Source organism: Rhinolophus sinicus, linkage group LG09, assembly GCF_036562045.2.
Source record: "Rhinolophus sinicus isolate RSC01 linkage group LG09, ASM3656204v1, whole genome shotgun sequence".
Taxonomy (NCBI): domain Eukaryota; kingdom Metazoa; phylum Chordata; class Mammalia; order Chiroptera; family Rhinolophidae; genus Rhinolophus; species Rhinolophus sinicus.
The window spans coordinates 74,016,308-74,032,369 of NC_133758.1; the positions used below are offsets into that span (position 1 = coordinate 74,016,308).

At 34.9% G+C, this 16,062-nt stretch overlaps 1 protein-coding gene across 7 annotated transcripts in view; it reads left to right on the forward strand.

Moving 5' to 3' along the window:
• Positions 1 to 16,062, forward strand: part of CD36 (CD36 molecule (CD36 blood group)) — a 76,514-nt gene that overhangs the window by 11,270 nt on the left and 49,182 nt on the right. For 2 of the 7 annotated variants that reach the window (XM_074340656.1, XM_019746890.2), the window contains exons 1-2: positions 8,394 to 8,749; positions 12,716 to 13,017. The exons of 2 other annotated variants lie outside the window; for them this stretch is intronic. The gene's annotated coding sequence lies outside the window, so the exon portion shown is untranslated. Of the gene's footprint in view, positions 1 to 8,393; positions 8,750 to 12,715; positions 13,018 to 16,062 lie in introns of those variants that run through there. 3 more of the 7 variants (XM_019746889.2, XM_074340659.1, XM_019746892.2) reach the window with 3 other exon arrangements.

Below are 16,062 nucleotides of genomic sequence, written 5' to 3' on the forward strand. Positions count from 1 at the left end.
TTATCAATAATATAAGGGGAACAATACCAATAGTATCCATTAGTTACTTGGTGAATTAGTATTTTTGAGTCCATTCTACATTTTATGCAGATCAAATTTGTATAATGTACTTTTGGATATGATATGCATATTCTTTACTATTACTGTCCGGAAGTTTGCTACAGATGAACATTTATTACTGCTTTTTGTGATGGTCAAAATAAGTATTTTGTGTGTCCAGTATAGTAGCAGGTACCTATGTGAAATGGAAATAAAAGAGGATTAGTGTCAATCAGTATTTTTACCTGAAATACTTCTGCACTTCGTGTGTTTCTGAAAACTCGCTGAACATCACAAATATTTTTTAAATAGTTGTTGTATGGCTTATGCTAGAATAAAATGGTGACTATCTCTTTTGCTTACATCGAATCCTTGTTTCTCTAGAGCATATCAGCTATGGGGGCAAATAGTGGTAATTATTTTTAATTACAAAAAATATCCAGATTGCTGCTTGGAGAGTCTCCTTGTTTTCCACTGGCTTTAGAGTCTCTTTTTCTCTTTATCCTATACCTCTTTAAACTGTCACAATGTATTTACATTTTATATACTCGCTGGTCAAACAAGATAAATTATAAATATGTTTACAAAAAAGCAGGTTCACAAAATCATTTTATTCATTGCTTCTTCCTGAGATGGTCTGTCTTTAAGTGAGTCCTCACTGACTCTAGACTCAGTACATCTAATGATCCCTGTCTTCCGCCTATTGGTCTGTAGCCCTTTTCAGTGGGACCCTGTCCTTGTCCCCTCCTCCCCCCCAATCTCTTTCATCTTACCTCCAACCCTGTGACCCTGAAATGCTGCCCTGATTCTGTACTCCCTTGGGAGCCAAACCCCAGCCTGGACTGTGAAGTGAGGAAAAGGAGAAATCAGGAGGTTAAATACTTCCTGGTATCATCTGAAGTCTCTGAGTGCCCTTGCTATCTGCTCTGCTCTTTGTTGGCTTTATACTAGAGTTGTCACTTCAACCAAAGCCAATATAAAAGAAGTCCTAAGTCTCCCAGTTCCTGGGATGGATGTTTCAGTTCTTATCCAGTTTTCATTACTTCTCCTTATTTTCACCCCTACTGTTATGCTTCAGAGTGGCATCAAAAAGTTTAGCAAGAGTATTTCTCTCACTCATGATAATGACTCTCAGGATTTTCTTCTCAATTATACAGCCCTTGTTGCCAAGGCTGCCACCATAAACTGCAAATACTTTTTCACTAATCCACACTCTATCTAGAATGAGTCCACCTTCTCTTCAATTTTTATTTCAGAACCTATGTCTTCCCAGTATTATTTTATTAGTCTTCTATGTAGACTCTCATCCCAATTTACTGCTTTTAATATGACCCTTTAAAGGTGAAAACTCTTATCCCATCGTCACTTCCCCTACTTATAATTACTTAGTGATTCTATTGTGCTTCCAAAATAAAGTTCAAGCTGGTTAAAATAGCATGCAAGAGGCTTCAAAATCTAATCTCTATCCATTTTCCTCACTCTTTGCTACTTCCCTAAAAACAAATATTTGTGATTTTCCAACTATAGCATTTGCTCCTGCCTGGGATTTATGCATATGTTCTTTCTGCTTATATCTCCCTCTGTGTGATTAGAAAGTATCCATTGAAGCCCTGCCATTATTTTATAGTCTATCTCCTCTGAACAAAATCACACTCTGTTAGAGACTATATTTTATTCATCTTTGTATCCTAGTGTCAAACTCAAAGTCTGGATATAGTCAATGGTTAGTAAGTGTTTAAGGAATTAAATGAGTTCCTGACCACTTTCCTTCCCTTTTAACCTAAAGCTTGGAATTGTCTTTACTTTTACTCTTTATAATTTCTCCCCCAAAAAAATTTAGGGAGGAAGCTTCATGACAGCTCTTGGAAGTTTCCCTGATGGAAGTTCCCAAGTGTAAAAATTATAGGCTATATGGCATTGGATAGAATTGAGGTCAAGTGCTACATATCAATTTTGTGACTTTGAATAAATTATGTAACTTCTCAGTGTCTCAGTTTTCCTATCTATAAAATGGGTGCAAAATTATCTTATGGTTAAGATCTTAAAAGCAAGCTGTCAATGAAAGAGTGTTCAGCCTAAGAAAAAGTCTTATAAGAATTTATTTGAGCCAAGCTAACGACAATTGCAGGGAGCAACAGACTGAGAAAGTGCTCTGGAAAATGACAGTTTTGCTGCTGATTTTATACATTAGAATCAATGGAGGAGATGGAATTCGTTGGTGATAGATTAGGGAAATGGGAGAAAGCAAAGAGGGCAGAAATTGCTGAGACCAAATAAAAAGCCAGCCGTAGAGACACATACTTCTTTTACATTGGTGGGTTACATGATAGTTAACATTTACAGCACAGAGAGATGGTATGTGGGCAACAAGATAATAATGTGGTCTCCAGCTCTGGTGGTATCTGCGATTATGCCTTCCAGGGGTTTGGAGAAGATTACTCTGACACTTCAAAGTCATGTTATCTTAGATGCACAAAGACAATAGACAGTTTCAAAGTTAAAGATTGACCTTTGGTAAGGGAGATACAGGCCTAAGACGTGACTATCCAGCATGACCCACTTTTAGTGAGGAATTTTTCATTCAGACTCTATGTAGTTACTTTGGTCTCTGGGATTGTAAGCCCCATCATGTGGGCCTCCCTTGAGCTTGTCAGGTTTAGCAGGTGGCCCCTGCTTTGTCTGCAAAGCCAAATTGTATATGAACAACTTTTTCCATCACATGGATATTGGAACCATTCTAGAAGCCTAGTGGATATATTCTTCATCTGAAATATATTAGTTATTTAGATTACGTAATTCTTAATGTCCCTCTCAGATTTCAGAATCAGGGGATGTGAACATGGTTCCTGTTCTCTAACTATTTGTGACATTGAGAAAGTAACTTTTAATGTCATCTCTGCTTCTTAACTAAAATGAGGGTTGTACCAGATAATTTACAAAGACTTCCAATCTACGTTTACTTGATCATCTATTATCTGAATCTATGATTCTATTTCCTTTCTTCTGTATATATGATAACACTAAAGTTCCCCAATTATATTTAAAAATTATTGACAAAGATAATTTCAACAGGGGAATGTGTTTTAGACTTACAGGGGAGGTGATTGGGAGATGGTAAGCAGCCGGTATTTATATCTTGGTCAAATTCCCAACAAAGATGTAAATTTTTGTGTTGATTTTCTGATGTACAGAATTATAGCAAGTGTTTATAAAGAATTAGATAAAATTTTTAGACTAAACAGGAATCATCTCAGCAAAATGGTAGTTATAGAAATTTCTAGTACCCATCTCCTCTTGGAAACATCAATGTGAACAGCTGTCCATGCACAAAAATACTTTCACAAGAGTTAAGGATCCTAGGTGAGTGATTATAGTACCCGAGTGCAGCAAGCATTATATTTTTGTAGAGATGTTGAGATTATACAGTAGATGGCCTCGATTTTTTCAGTAAAGTAGAAAATAAAGCTGTATGCTGAGAAGACAGGATTCCAGGGAAGTTCTTAAGAAAATGAAGATGGTTCAGCAGAACCAAAAGTCAATGTAAGAGTCACAAGATGGGGGGAAGAAACTAAAGGACTGGTAAACAGTTATTGAGCCAGCTCAATACAAATGTAACCTCGTTTAAAAATGTATTTGGTATCACTTCATGAGGGGTTAAAATGTCTAACTGTTACGTTGCTTTGTATACCTGAAACTAATAAAAAAAAAATGTATTTGGACAATAAAAGACTGTTTTTGAAAAAGTTAAATAATATCTTAAAATTTATTGGGGGAAAAAAAGACATTTGCCGTATTTTCCCCTTCTCCCATTCCCATGTCTCTTTCCAGAAGAAAACACTGTGAACTATTTCTAGATAACATACTTATAGTGCTATTCCTTGACTTTGTAAAACTGTTTTATTTCACACATTAGCCTTTCATTTCCTCCTGTGGAAGAAAAGTATCTAGGTTTTATGGTACCAAATTCAATACCACTTTACCCCTTCACTCACCATCTCCACATACATATTTTCTTCTTTCAACCCGATCATCGTAGCTCCATTTTTTATATTATTGACTGGTTACATTATCATTGTTATAAATGTACTGGAAAACAGAGCCAAGAAGTATGAGTGCTTTCTTTCTGGTACAATTTATTTTTTCCTGGTGGTGATAATTGCCTCCTTAAATCCTCTATCCTCCTGATCCAATACTAAATTGTTTGTTTCCTAGGTCTGTGACATGCCTGTTACTGTGAAACTTCCTTTCAACTTCTTCCTGGAAATTCCCTTTGTCTCATTGTCAGATCAGCTATTTCCTGGATCCTCTGTCTTCTGATATCTTGGTTTACTTCCTTGTTTTTGTGGAGATCATATCTGGGAGTTGCTCGAGCGTCCTAAGAAACAGTGAAATAGAAATAAACCTTGGGACCTATGTGTACTAAAATGTCTTTATCCTCATTCTTAAAATTTTGTTTGCATAGAGGATAACAAGTGAAAGTAATTTTCCCTGAGATTTCTGAAGAGATTGCTCATTTGACTTCTAAATTCGCAATGTTTCTATGAAAGTCTGTTGTCTTTCTTATTTGTATGTGACATTACTCCCAAGCACACCAGAGGCTTTGAAGATCTGTTTATCCTCGATACTCTTAAGGCAGTTGAAAACAGGCAGGTAGGCCTCTTTAATCCATTGGGCTGTGTCTGGGTGCCATCTTGCACTCTGGAGACATATCCTTCAGTTCTGAAAATATTAATGTATTCTATTCTTGTTTTCCCATTTTGTTTCTGGTTTTGTTTTCTCTGGAAATTCCATCACATGGATATTGGATCCATTCCAGTAGCCTAGTGTTGCTGTAATGGCTCCTTTGTACCCTAATGCTAACTCTAACTCTGATAGTCCAACTGCTTTGCTGACAGTGTTATTTCTACAATCATTGTTTAATTTTTTAAAATAATTTCATGGTTTTCTATGTCCCTACTTTCATGATGTAATATCTTCTCTTAGTTGTCTTAAGTAATTAATCACAAAAATATTTAGTGGTTTTCATTCTCTTTCCTTATATTCAACCTTATTATTTGCTTATTTGTTTGTAAAATGTGTCTTGCATGTCAGAGGTGTTCCTCAATGTCTGGTGATTGTCCATATCTACTTAAAATTGTGGCCGTTAAATATGATCTCATTTCAGCACTGCATTGTTTAATATGGGAGTCACTGGCCACAGGTATTGAGAACTTGAAATGGACATGGTCCACATTGAGATATGCTATAAAATAAAAAGCAGACTTCTGTGACTTTGTACCAAAAAACACAAAATATCTCATTAATAATTGTATATTGATTGCAATTATAGTATTTATGATACTGGACTAAATAACATATACTATTAAATTTAATGTCACTATTTATATTTTTAATGTGGCTACTGGACCTTCCAAAAGTATATATAAAATGAGGCTCATGTTATACCTCTGTTGGACAGTGCAGCTCTAGAATGATCGGATAAGATCCTGACAAATTTCATTGTTTTCCCTCACCATTCCACCTCTCTGAAAAAGTGGCATCAAGTCTTTTCTCTAACTCCAGTCAGTTCCCCCAGAAAGGAATCTGGTAATCTCTTACTTGCTAGAGTTCTGGAAGTGGCAGTAGAAAAGGAATCTGTATGAGCAATTTCAGGTAAACTTATTTCATCATGGAACTATCTACCTCATGTCCCAGGCTATCTCCTATTTTTATGTGCAGAGTTGTCTGGCTCAGTGATTCCAAAGAGGAAAACCCCACCTTTTGGCAAGTGAGAAAGGACAATGGGCAGGTGCTGCAGACTATATGAGAAGATCTAAGGATTAGTATTTCTAAAGATATTGTACAATTTAGACCCTGATTTCCATGGCACCCCTGCTGCTAGTCCATGGCCCTGAAATTATACAACAGATTATTTTTGCTTTTTGTTGTCTTTCTGCTCTAGGCTTAGATGTTTAGAATCTGACACTTTAGGGATTGCTAAGCAATTATTTTAATTGCATTTGCTTTCTAAATATTGACTTGTTTTTTGCCCTCTCTCATTTAAATCTTTGGTGTGTTCATGGTTTTATAAATTCTGTCTCACTTCAATGAGATTTCAGGTGCAAGTAAAAATGTATTTAATCTGCCACATTTAAGCAGAGGTCTTAGTCATGATTTTAAACCTTCAAATTATCTTGTCATTCTCTTCTTTAATGCTTTTGGCCAGATTATGCTCAGACATTTAAGTCTCCTATAACCTGGTCTAGAAAGACTTCCCTCTACCTGTAGATAGGACCTTCATGTCAAACCAGACTTAGGTTGGTCACATGCCTTTTTTCAGCCATACCAATTACAGTGCTAAATGCTTCATGTAATTGCTTAATTTGTCAAGAATCCCACTTCCTTCTACTTATTTATATTCCACTAATCTACGGAAGTTTAAGGATCTAAGAGTTCTGTGAACATATTCTTAAGATTTCATTCCCCATTGATCTCTCTCTCAGCTAAACTTCTTTCATGTGTTTGTTTCGACAGTTTGCAGTTTTTATAATATGATAAACTAACAGTGTGAGGTATTAATTCATATGGTTTTGTCCCTCCCACCGTTTTCATTCTCTTTTCTGACTGCAAGATATGAAGTTGCAAATTGAGGAAGGACTTTTAGTAGAGACAAGAAACAGACATTATGTCACTATCCAGGTTAAGATTTGAAAAGCAGTGATGACCAACCTGAAATAGTTGTTCTCAACATAATCCCAAAATAAATCAAAGGGCCATACACTTGGATAGAAGCGGGAACACAGGAGCTTAAATGCAAATAAATCCTAGAGAGCTACTGAATCGGCTGGCCTCAGACTCATTCCTGAAGGGAAACTTTCTCTACTTCCACCCTATGGGCAAGTATGAGGGTCTCATAGCAGAGGTGCTGCTCAGAGAGAACAAGCCCCAGAAAACACTGCTTCAATCATGGCAGCAGAGCAGTGGAGTATCATGGGCTGTGTGCGGTATGTAGGCAGCTATGTTTATAAGCAGATTCATGGAGCCCCTTGGACCCTCACACTGTGCTCAAAACACCAGACGGTTGTGATAATAAACTGAGAAAAAGGGAGGCATCATCTGGAAAGTGATCATGGCTAGGACTAGGGAAAGCCATAGTTACAAGTTTAGCAAGAGTTTGTTCTGTGATCTTATCTCCTCCTCTGAATGTAACACCTGCTCAGAAGAATATAATTGAGTTTTAACCTGAAATGACTGATAAATGTGAAAAATGGGACATTTCTTAAAAGTGACTATATAAAATATGCTGGATCAGAAACAATGGACGCTCGAGGTAAAAATAAAATTTAGAAAAACAAACTTTCATTTTTGCATTTCTGAGTTTGTGACTGTGAAACTCATTTTCAGTAATATTCAGCCATTCCCAAAGTTTTCAACTGTGATAGTTCCTTCTTGCCAAAATGACTGGACAATGCTTTCCAGGTTGTTCTAGATTAGTTAATTTTATATTTCACATGCCCTTTGTTGGCATAGACGATTCTGTTTGCTGGAGGGATGGAAACTTGGACTTGATTTGTATTTTGAACTTTCATTTGATTTTAAAGCCTTAACATGTACCATTTTCTCCCTTTAAAGAAATATCCACTTCTAGGTGATAAGAGATCCTAGAGCATTTCTATGGTCTTTATTTTCAGTTGATTATATATACATGCACACGCATATGCAATTTGAGCAAATAATTGTGTTATGAAGATAGTCTGACCCCCCAGTAGTTTTAAATGTCTGTTTTGGAGAAAAGCTAGCATTTTTGAAGCTTATATTTCTTAATATTTATTATTTGACAAATACATACATTTCCCCCCATATACTGAGCTACTTTTATTGGAGTATTCTGTTACTTGCAGACAAAAGCATTCCAATCGACTCACCCATAGCTCAGCACTCTTTGAGCAAGTTACTTAATCTCTCAGTCCTTATACCTCTTAGTGCTTTGCGACATTTGCCATTTGAAATATTGGGAAAACTATATTTCCCCAATATTTCAAATGGTTGTTTGAAATAACAACCACCTCAGATGGTTGTTATGAAGATTAAATAATTCACATAAAGTTCTTGAAATGATGTGTGTCCTGTAGTAAACACTCTCAGTGTTAATCATGCGTACGACACAATTTGAGTTTTTCAAAAGATGTGCTTGTGATAATGTTATCATTTCACAAATTAAGTACAAAGAGATATATTACATGGAATAAAAATGGTGATGCGACTATTTTAAAAGTCAGTCAACACACAACAAGCCTTTGTTTCCTGCCCTCCAATCAGATTCTGGAGATAATCTCAGTACATTTTAAAAATACTCACCAGAAATAGCTTTGATTGTACATAGCCTAAAGAAGGAAAGGCCATACGATACTGTTTTGGTAGTATTTATAATTAGATTTAAATAACTATTTGCCCAGTAGCCATTCTAGGAGGTTGCCCATATATCTGAACACTTATGTGCGGTTCAAATGTTGAAGTTCCCTGGAGTTCAGGAGAAGAGGAGTCCATTCCCTGCCCCGGGAACTTTGGGAGTTACCTATTTGACAGAGAAGAGCAAGGATCTGTTCTTATTACCTAATCCAGTTGAGCAATAGGAAAAAGGGAGAGACTCCAGGACAAACTGCCCGACAGAGGCCAGTGGAAGGAAGACAACTGAGTCTGCTGTCCTCACGTTGTCTCTGCATCTGATAAGGTTAGTAGAGCCTGGAAATGAATATGACCAGAAATCATTATGCTTGGGTGCACCTGTAGAGTAGATTTTAAAATAAGTGATCAGTAGGACTATCTAAAGACTTTGAAAGTGAAAGAAAGAAAGGCGGTTAGAGGAAAATCAATACTTCCAAAAAGCCGACTCCCATGACACAGTGCTATGATATAGGTTATCCAGATTTTAAGAATATTTTATGGTGAAAAATAGAAGAACCAATAAATTTTTATATAAAAATATTTTTCATCTAGGCTTTCAGATGGAAATAAATTTCACCTTGCTTTTATTTTATTTAAATAAGAATGCATTACTTAAGTCTCTGTCTTATTGTGAATTTGTATTTGTACAACTTCAGGTTTCATATTTCCTTAGGCCTCAATATGAATGTTTGCTTTCTTTAACTCCTAACATTTCACAGTAAGATGATATGCTTTATGCATAGTAAGAGACATGCAAACCCACTAATATCTGCTTAAAATTTATATTACTTAATAAGCAAAGAACTCTGTAGCTGTCATAAATACTTACCTTTGGATATATTTAGTCTAACTAGTTTAGATTTAGAAATCATTAAAATACTTACAAAGTTATATATATACTTTTACTTTTAGTCTTCATGATTTTCAAATTGGTATGTTTTATAATAGTCAACATAAAACCTCATTTTCTAAGTTTAAATGAACCTTTCTTTATCTATAAAAATACCAAATAACAAAACAAAGATATTTATAAAACATATCCAGTATGTTTTTCTTTTTTTCAGCATTAAGTAAAATTTTGTGCTTTAAAGCCAAATTTTTAGTTCTTACTTGTGCTTCTTTTTATAAGCAAAGTTATAATTTTTGGCAGTTTAATGTGAATTGCCATTAAATTCTAAAATGAAACTGCATTGTCCCCCCTCGCCCCCCTCAACAGTGCCTGAACATAGCAGGCACTCAAATAATTTACAATGAATTCTCTCTAATCTTATTTATTTTGACATTGCTGCAACAACTTTTTGTTTTCTTCCTTGAAGTCACTAGTTTCTGGTAGAAATCACTATATCTTTCTAAAGATGGAGAAATATCCTCTGCTTTTACCCCTTCTTTGTGTTGGCTAATACAAGGTGATTGATCTCGGACTTACGCTTGAGGAAGGAGCTGGACTATCGGTGTGTCCCTCTGTGAAGCTTGTCATCTCTCTTTCTAAAACCTCCCCCCTCTGTAGGTCCTTCACTGCACCATAAACCTTCCAATATAACACCTGTTGTCCTATTTTATAACAATTTTTCTATACGTCTGTCTAACCATCACACCATGAAGTTAGGTTTTTATTTATTGTATTTATTTTCATAATCTCTGGATCCAGAAATATTTGGTACCAAAGAAGAATAGTTTATTAAATAATTGTGTGAATAAATTTGTTGTTTTAACTATAATTTGTATATAAAAGTAATGGAAATAATTCTAAAACATCAAAATAGTATAGCAAATTGTTTCTGCTGAGAGGTTTACGTTGACCAAAGGTAAGGATTTAGATATGAGCAAGAAAATGCTTGTACTTAACCATGTATCCTTATGTCCTCTTACCATTATTTGATATTACTTATCTCCTGGATTCATAAACTCAAGGTCACCTATTTCATACTAACTCTGGAAATCTTATCATTTATCTAATTTTCCCTCTGTCAGTTATATCCTCCATAATAATGTGGTTGACAACACCTCACTCTAGAATTTTTTGCTGACTTAAATAATGACCCATGGTATTATGTTAAGAAATATTTGTCCTCTTCTTTCTCCTTTCCTAGAACTTTTCAAGTTGTTCCACATGACGAGGAAGTAATAGAATATATTAATAAAATAGAAATATTTTACTTTTATATGTAGTAATTTAAATAATTTACAACATCGGTAATATTTAAAATAAAATAAAATTTGAAAAGTCAAAAGAGCACTGGAACCAGATAGTTTTTAACAAATAACTTTAGTAACAGTATATGGAATCAAAAAGAGGTATAACTTATTCCAGTTATCTAGGAAATTAATATTAAACTGACTGGCATTGTTGAAGAGGAACAGAAGGTTAATGACTTACACAAGAAATTAAAACAGTGCTTCAGCAAATATTAGTCCTGAACCTGGGAAAAGATATGTGAAAAGAGGCAAAAAGTGGAGAAAATACAAATATAATGAGAAAAAGAAAGAAGTATTCTAGTTGAGGATTATTTGTTTCTGTTTTTTTAATAGCCATTAGAGCAATGTAGAACAAGAATTTCTAGCTCCCTGGATCTCTAAAGCCTCATCAGTTAAATGATCAGGACTTGCTGATTCCTAAGATTCCTTCAATTTCTGCAATATAAAGGTCATGAACAAGAGAGGAAAAAATGTATCATACATAAAAGTGGGTGAAAGGTCTTTGAACTAAGAGTCACAGCTATTTATATCTGAATAAATGTGGATGTCTTATGAGCCCAACTGACTTTCTGGTTTTCTACCTGGAATCTTTATGTGGAATTGTCCTGTGTGTGTGAGAGCTACGTCTCTAGTGTGTGAGCTCCTCAAAAGTAAATGTCGCTACACTGTCCAAGCCAATGCGGGCTCATACTGTTATTGGGTTATCTTAGTAAATATTGGTAGCCTTAGTAACTAACAATAGGCGAGTTACAGATCTTCTCCCCAGCATAGTTACAGTGAAAGCCCCCTCTGATTGGCATCTGACTGAAGCAGCTGAGTAGCAAACAGGACCCTAACCTGTTCCCTGAGTCCATGAAGTTTGGCTTCCTGTCCTTTTAGGTGTTTCAGTAGTTCTTGCCTGGAAGATTCATCAGAGGCACACAGAGAATGTGCTCACTGTAGAATTCAGCTAACCACACAGGCATTGCTGGGCAACCAGGGGGGCCCTGAAATCCAGAGCTACACGATGGGCCATTTCTGAACTAAGCCTTAGGCAACTGGGTTTGGTGGGTTTTTATAGCCTGATGTCAGGGTAAGGAGTTAGCCAGTAGTAGTTCTAGCCAATTCATAAATCTTTGCAAGCATTAATTTCACCAATGAAAACCTCATTGTTACATTTATTATGCAAATTTCTAGATTTTAGGAAATAAAGAGAACTAAATTATAGACTTTGATTACATTCTAAGTAAATAGCTCTCGAATGAGTGTTCACAACTAGGGTAGCTGCCCACTTTGAGAAGGTAGATTAAAAGTACTCAGTACTCATATATTTTATATGGAATTATTTGAAGTACATTTCAGAAAATGTCACAGTAGGGGTCATGCTTTCTTCCTCTTTGTGGTAGTTCTGAGAGCACAGTGACCACATACTCATAAGAAATCTTCATTAAATATGTGCGTGTATGAGGATGTATGTCATTAACATTCATCCCAAAGAATTACCGCCTTAAATGATATGGGGGAAAAAAAAAAAATAAATATATATATATATATATATATATATATATATAATATATACACACACACACATATATATATATACGTGTGTGTGTATATATATATTTTTTGTCTGATTTAGCATATACTGTAATGGCTTGATTTGTTTTTAGTGTTGGCTTTATTTTTGTTTTAATGCTTTTTATTCTTATGAGTTGCATATATAATAGTACATCTACCAAATACTGCTATTTTCTCTTATATGGTAAAAGAATGCTGTAGCTATTGTAAATCTGAACTTGTTCATCTTGCAAGGCCCTGCCCAAAGTTGTTCTCATCTCCAGCTTTGCACAGAGAATATTCACTGATGCATTTTGTTCCTTATCCTAAACACGGGTGTGCATGCGGTTATGTGGTTCCTGCGAGGACTGTAAAGTCCTATAACTAAGACACAGGATGAAAAAGTCAAGGGAATTGCTATGAGAAAATAACTAGGGATATCCCTGGAGAGGGAGCTGCTTCTGTGTTCTTTTAAACGTCACAGAATAATTGTTTTTTTTTTTGTTGTTTTTTTTTAAAGAAAGAACCAGAGTGAAGAACAGCTCACTTACAAGCTGGAGAGCTTGGCAAACACCGGCTGCAGGGTTTACTTTGGTTTAGAAATCCCACTGCCTCACTGGAGTGTCAATCAAAATTCCACAGCCATTCTTGGCTACTTGGAAGTGGGACTGACTGATGTACAACAGTGATTTGACCCAGCACTTGGGGCAAACAACCAGAGTCATCAGTATTAACCCCATTGTCTTCCAACCAGCATTTTGAAAGTGCGTTAACATTGGTGGCTTTACAGTTTTTCATCGGACTTCTAACTGGTAATTACACGTATGTAATCATTGTAAAGTTATCTGGCCTAGCAATGTAGGACTCAAGACCGATGCCTGCAATGCTAGAATCTTTTACTTTGATCTGATTTTTGCTTTGTTTCTGTTCAGTTTAAGCTGTACTTGCATTTTTCTCTTCTCTCAGGAAGTAGAGTATATGAGATATTATAGACATTCAGACACCCTGTCCTAAGCTTTTGGATAAAAACTTGTATCTAAAAGAAAGTGGAAGGAGTTGTTGGTCTGGTGTAATAACTTTATTATGATCTTATCAGTAATAACTACAATAGTGTTAAGAATACATTAACAAATACTTGAAATTATCTAAACTCATACATGCATTTATATACATTCAACAATAGAGGTAGGTGTATCTTAATAGAACTACATACTGAAAGTATAAATTCATGTGCAGTTATCTTTCATTCTTAAGAATGTATTTGCTCAGGAAGACTGCTAATTTGTAGATGGCCACTTTTTACCTGAAGATGCAATTATAGTAAATATCATTATGTAATTTTGGGGCTTTCTTATATTCAGATTGTAAAGCAGAGTGATTTTCTTCCCAATCTTGGAGAAAGAAGAGTCTACCTCGCCCACTTCTTACAGACAACAATAACCAGTAGCAGTCACAGGCAGTTTCTACTGCTGGCATTCCTGGAATGGCTCTAGTCAACAGGTCAACAGGTGGCTACTGTGACCTGTTTGAGAGGTTACTTTGCAACTTTATATTACATCAGGTTAGAGAATTCCGTCATCATATTGTATAGCTACTTTGAGTTCCTGAATCTTTGGTGCAATAGCTAACAGGATATAGGAAGCAACATTAAAAAATTAACCATTAAGTGAAAGCCAGTTTTCAGTTTGCAAATCATTCCTTGGGTGGTTTTCTTGGTAAGAACTAGCTATATAAAATAACAGGAGCACAGAAAATCAGGGGCTAGAATTAGGTAAAATTTGACTGATTCCAGACACTCACTTTACTGGTCACATATGACTATTTCTAGTAATGACATTTTATTACTGGACTGTAATAAATTTTATTACTGCACTGTGATACAATATTCTGTAGGAATAAACACTATTTATATGCCTTAACTTTATTTCATTGTGATTATCTTACATAGTTGGAAACTGAGCCTTGTGAATTAAAAGAGTATATTGGAGGCAATGGTTTGCCTCCTTGGGTATTGTGTGAAGATAGGAAAACAAAGAAAAAAATGCTTTTAACACAGACAGAGGCACTTGGAAATGTTAACACAAACTTATTCAAGGAATACTTCATAACCTTGCTTACACTTCAGATCTATATAATTCTATTTAATATTTGGGTGGTTAATGTAGCTATTTAAGCCTCTAGATAAGTCATAATTAAATATTTCAATACCATATCACAAACAATTACTGATTTACAATTATACATTATCTAATTATAAATACTTAGAAAAAAATTGAAATGACATGCTGTGTAGTAATGCTACTAAACATATATATTTATATATTAAAGGCAAGGGCTTTATGAATGCCAAAATTATGTAAATGACTTTGTCTTTAGTGAGTTGGATTATGTGTCGCATCTTGTTTATTCATTCAACAAAAATTTGTCTGCCCAACACATAGTAGATACTGACCATTTCTGCACCTAATTCCATCCACTTAGCACTTTGAGTAGTCAATTATTTCCCCAGTACAAATATTATTTAACAAATTAAATGGGTATCAAAACAGGACATTTCATAGGGGTCACTGCTCTATTGGGTAATCAGTAAATCCTCCTTTGAGTTTAGTACCACAGATTTTCATATTTCTCACTTAAAGATGATGAAAGACCAGTGGACTCCTAAGTATCTGAAGTCTGTGGAGTCTTAGGTTGCTTAGAAACTCAGTTACTGTGACTTACTATGGCAACCCAATTTATGAGTGAATACAAAACTCACTTAGCTGGCATTGTGCCAGATCTCCATATTTTTCTGGTAAGAATAGTCAGACCAGCTTTTATATCATATTAGTATTTTTATTATTTACACAAACTAAATAATATTATAATTTACCAGATTTTGAAAATTGTAATTTATAGTTTATAATAGATAGCAACTACGTGACAATTAAGCTTAAATTCACAATGTTATTTTAGTTATTTCAAATTTATTATGTTTTCTGTTTACTATCCCATTGTCCAAACACACACACACACACACACACACACACATATATATATATGGAGATATAAATATATATACATATATATGTATATATATTGCATTAAATTAAAAGCATAAGAAACCAAGACTAGTATTATATATAAAATCTATGTGGTAATACAAAGGATCTGTAAATTTGACTTCTATAAATAGTTCTAAACAAATAATCCATCCATATATGTATATGTAGTACATTTTAATGATATTTTCATCCTATATTAACTCCTTATTCACATATAAATATATTTAAAGGTATTACCATATTATTTCTCCTTAAAATCTTATGCCTTAAGTAATATACATCTAATCTGACACACACATATATTAAAAATCAATTTATTTGAAAAACTCATGTTTACAATAACGGAAAAGACATAAGGGGGACCTACCCTCATCCTCAATTTGAGTATTTCCTCCCTAAAGTACATTTTCAACTAGTTACATATTCCTCTCTATATAAACTGTAATCTGTTTACCACTTCAGAGGTAGGCATTGTATTTCTCTTATCTCCCTACTGCTTCCCACTCTTGTGTATGTTGATCACAGTCAGGAGCAGAGGCAGAGCCAGCAGCCTCTCCTGAGACAGGAATGCGCCATGGTTCTGGTTACTGTCCTTTTCTCCTGGGTTTTGGCATTGATGCATTTTGTTTTGATATTAAGAGTGCATCATATTCAAGTGTCTCTTGGGAGAAATGAAGAATCAGTCTGACTGAGGTTTTCATGGCACAGGAATATATTTAGTGAGATTTTCCATTTTTCTTTATATTTCATTCATTTCTATGGAATTCTCCAATTTTACAATTTTTTTTAATCCTCTAATATGTCAATTCAACTGAGCAATGCC